Genomic DNA, 4,882 nt, shown 5'->3' with positions numbered 1-4,882 from the left:
TTGGTTAGGTTTATTCCTAGGTATTTTATCGTTCTTGGTGCAATTGTAAATGGGGTCCATTTCTTGATTTCTCTTTCTGTTGCTTCATTATTGGCATATAGAAATTCAACCAATTTCTGTACATTGATATTGTATCCCGCGACTTTGCTGAATTCGTGGATCAGTTCTAGCAGCTTTTTGGTGGAGTCTTTCAGATTTTCCATGTAGAGAATCATGCCATCTACAAAAAGTGAAAATTTGACTTCTTCTTGGCTGATCTGGATTCCTTTTATTTCATTTTGTTGTCTGATTGCTGAGGCTAGGACTTCCAACACTATGCTAAACAACAGTGGTGAGAGTGGACATCCTGTCATGTTCCTGACCTCAGGGAGAAAGCTCTCAGTTTTTAAAAATAGCTTATTACCCACTAAAAATATCTAAAGCCCTTGTTTGTATGGAAAAAATAAAGAGTATATTATTAGGTATTTCAATGTCTCTCTAGAAAGCCCAAAGAAAATACCTATGATTTAACAAATGATATCCAATTAAGAAAAAATAAATGTAATCTTAGCACTTAAAATACAACCTGGATTTTAGTACTGGCTCTGTTGCTAAGAAGCTGTGAGACCTGGGAAAAATCATTCAACTTCTCTGAGCCATAGTGTGCAGATCTGTAATGGAGGTGCTAGAAATCACAAATTGATCTCTGAGGTCCCCTCAGGCTATAATAAGCTATGATTACATGAAATTAACAGAGTTTGAGCAGAATGAAATCAATAAAGATAAACATGCCAATTAGTGCATACTAATTCAGAGCTTCTCTCTTATAGGCTCATGTTTAAAAAGATATGTACTGCAAATAAAAGAGACTTAAGTAGAGATATTAAAATTATTCACCACTACTGTTTGCTTGTAAGCAAATATTTCCCAAACCAAATGTTTCAATACATTGTTATATTGAAATAATTAACTCAAGTATTTGAAGACAGATTTGGGATTGTGTAAAAAATGCTTAATACATATTTGTAACAGGAGGAATGTCCTAATGCCAGTTTTATGTATGGCTCCATTTTTAGTGTAACAATGTTCATCAGTTTTACTTTCATGTTCTAAGAAGCTATTTTCTGTTAAATATTTTCATACTCATTATGTTGTGTTGCTCTACATTAAAAAAAGACCTACATGCCATTAAATACTAAAATCATATATTAGAATGTGATTGATATTTTAAGTATGCCTGTTATTTTGCAAATTTTTTGAAGTTTCTGGAAAATAATCTAGTGTCAATTTTCATAGGAATGAGTAGCAGTTATTTTTTAAATGAAGTATTTTATCTCAATATGTCTCCTCATACTATTTTTCAGTAAAACTTAATGATAAATTATGGCAAATTCAAGTAGGAGAGAAATGTCTTTTCAGAAAAAGCTTGTAAAATATTTCAGGATTTTCTCCTCCCACATAAATGCGCTATATCGAAAAAGATTGTTTTAGATTAGAAATGTAGAAATAATGACAATGAGTGCTCACATGAAATAAAAGATTGGCTTCTTGTGACAATTTACATTTTCAGGGAAATAATAAATGCCTTTAACCTACTTTGTGAAACAGAAAGGTAAGTTCTTCGATCTTTCGGCCTTGCTATCTCTTACACCCTCATTTTCCACAGAACAGTATATAGAAGGCATAGATATGCAAAGAAAAAAAAGTCTTAGCTTACAAAAACAAAACATAACTTGTTTAAATTCCTTTGTTAGAACACATTGATGTGGCCACATCTAATTGCAAGAATGACTAGAAAATGTTTGTGTCACAAAAAAATGAGCAAAGGAAATTTGGTTAACAGAGACTCAACCATAACTGTGTTGTCTCTTTTATTTTTGTTTAAAATTGCTATCAGTGAATTTTAACTTTTATTTTATAATGTAAAATAAGCAATAGCCTTGCATTTGTGTTTGAAACTTTGAAGGCAAAGTTTCATATTTACACAATTCCCAATAATATGTAGTACACAGTAAATTAAATCAAATTATAATTGATAAGTATAAATGTTACTAATAGTCTTTAAATACTTAAGAAAATCAAAAGTGTTACTAAACATTGGAAAAATTATTGTTTGTCTTAAAACGATACTAAATGCAGTATCAATTATGTAAATACTTATAAACATGTTCATGATGTAATGCAAACTTTTATCATAATGATTTATTTTTTGTGTTACGTATAATAACAAAAGCCATAAATCTTCTTAGATCACTAATCCCAACCTAAGAACTAAACTATGAAATCATTGCTTTTCAAGAAAAGCACAAGGTAAGAATGTCCCCTTTTACCCCTTATTTTTAAGATCATAATAAAAGTCCTAGCTAATGTAATAAGACAAGAAAAGAAAAGATATACAGAAGATTGCAGGATAGGGGAGCCTGGTGGCTCAGTTGGTTGAGTGTCTGACTCTGACTTTTGATTTTTGTCTCAGGTCATGATCCCAGGGTCATGGGGTTGAGCCCTGCCTCAGGCTTCACACTGAGTGTGGAGCCTGCTTAAGATTCTCTCTCTGTCTCTGTCTCTGTCTCTGTCTGTCTGTCTGTCTTTTTCTCCCTCTGCCCCTCTCCCCCACTCATTTGCTCTTCCTCTCTAAAATAAAAAAAGAATACTATATATATACACACACACATACGTATGTATGTGTATATATATATATAAAAGACTGGAGCAAACAAGGTCAATATATGCATTCAGTCACTTTCCTATATACCAGCAGTGAACAAATAACATTTGAAATTCAAACCATAACACCATTTACATAAACATCCAAACAGTGAAATATTTTGGTACAAATCTAACAAAACATATATAAGATCTATATGAGGAAAACAATAAACCCTGGTGAATGAAATAGAAGGATATTTAAATAAATGAGGTGATGTTCCATATCGATGGACAGGAAGACCCAGTATTGTCAAGACGTTAGTTCTGGATCTAAAGATACAGTCCAAAAAAAAAAAAAGTAAAATAAAATGAAATAAAAAAGATACAGTCCAGATCTAAAAATCCAAATCTCAGAAAAGTATGTGTGTGTGTGTGTGTGTGTGTGTGTAGACAAACTGATTATAGAGTTTTCAAAGAGGCAAAAGACCCAGAATAACCAACATAGTACTGAAGAAGAACAAAGTTGGAGAACTGACGCTACTTGACTTCATGACTTGCTGTAAAGTTATAGTAAATCAAGACTGTGTGGTTTCAATGAAAGAGTATACAGATAGGTGTGGGGCTGCTACCTCCCCACAGTAGCTGCAGTACAACTTACCATCTGGTTGGGCTGAGAAGCAGGTGGATGAACCAGTTCTGTTTATAGTTAATGGAGAGCACCCAAAACATTACGAATGAAGAACTTTGACAATGAAGCCTAGGAGGTATCTAGAAGAAGATGATTATTTGAATAAGGACTCTGGAGAGACCAGCATGCTGAAAAGACCTGTACCTTTGCACATGCTCCAAACAACCCATTTTGATAAATTTGATTGCCCCACCCCCCAAGCTTGGGCACAAACAGGAACTCTTTCCAAAGTGCTGCATGCCAATTAAAATTGCTATTATTGCATTCTCTCTGGCTTTTCTTTATATTCTTTGAGGGAAATAACTCACTCTTTGTAACTTTCCATCAACAGTATTTTATAAAATTTCAGTCCTGGTCATCAACAAAGTCTTGCCAATGGTTTTCATCACCCTCTTGGTTCTGGTTTATTTGGCAGGTGTGATAGCAGCTGTTGTACAGCTTCATAATGGAATCAAATATAAGAAATTTCCACATTGGTTGGGTAGATGGAAGTTAACAATAAGACAATTTGGGCTTCTCAGTTTCATTTTTGCTGTACTGCAAACAATGTATGTTTATCCTGTCCAATGAGGCTATCCCACAGATACAAGCTGCTAAACTGGGCATGTCAACAGGTCCAACAAAATAAAGAGGATGCTTCAATTGAGCCTGAGGTTTGCAGAGTGGAAATTTATGTGTCTCTGGGAGTGACAGCACTTGTAATACTGGCTCTGTTAGCTGTGACGTCTATCCTTCTGTGAGCAGCTCTTTGACGTAGAGGGAATTTCACTATGTTCAGAGCACACTAGGACTTGTTGCCCTTCTGCTGGTCACAATACGTGCATTGATTTGTTCCTGAAATAAATAAAACGATGTGTATGGTATACACCTCCAAATTTTATGACAGCTGTTTTCCTTCCAATTGTTGTCCTGTTATGTGAAGGTATATTTTCCCTGCCATGCTTAAGAAAGAAGATTCTAAGAGTTAGACATGGTTGAGAAGATACCACCAAAATTAATAAAACTGAGGTGTCTTCCCAGTTGTAGAATCACTGTTTACACACATTTTTGTTCGATATTGATATATTTTACCATAAACATTTCAAATTTGTATTTGTTTAATAAAATGCCCACTTGAGTTTCTTAATGTAAAAAAGGAAAGAGTATATAGAAAGATCAAGGGAAGAGAATAGAGAGTCCAGAATAGACCCGCATAAATATAGTTAACTGATCTTTGACAAAAGATAAAAGGTAAAGCAATGGAACAGAGATAGTTTTTGGCCGATGTTGTTGTTGTTGTTGTTGTTGTTGTTGTTGTTTTTAATAAGTGGTGTGGGATGACTAGACACCCACAGGCAGAGTAATGAATCTAAACACAGAACTTAACACCCTTCATGATATAGATCTCAGACCTGAGTGTAAACGGCCAATCTATAAAATATACTCCTAGAAGATAGCATTGAAGAAAACCTACATAATCTCAGGTATGGTGATGCCTTTTAACATACAACACCAACATTATGATCCATGGAAGAAGTAATGGATAAGTTGTTTACAATTAAAAACTTTGACTCTGTGAAAGACACTATC

General features: G+C 34.1%; 1 pseudogene; it reads left to right on the top strand.

Annotated features, from left to right (window-relative positions):
- Window positions 1-3,334: 3,334 nt before the first annotated feature.
- LOC122492332 lies at window positions 3,335-4,339 on the top strand (annotated as a pseudogene).
- Window positions 4,340-4,882: the final 543 nt, after the last annotated feature.

This window comes from Prionailurus bengalensis, chromosome C2 (genome assembly GCF_016509475.1).
Source record: "Prionailurus bengalensis isolate Pbe53 chromosome C2, Fcat_Pben_1.1_paternal_pri, whole genome shotgun sequence".
Classification (NCBI taxonomy): Eukaryota; Metazoa; Chordata; class Mammalia; order Carnivora; family Felidae; genus Prionailurus; species Prionailurus bengalensis.
This window is presented reverse-complemented; position numbering and strand designations above follow the sequence as displayed.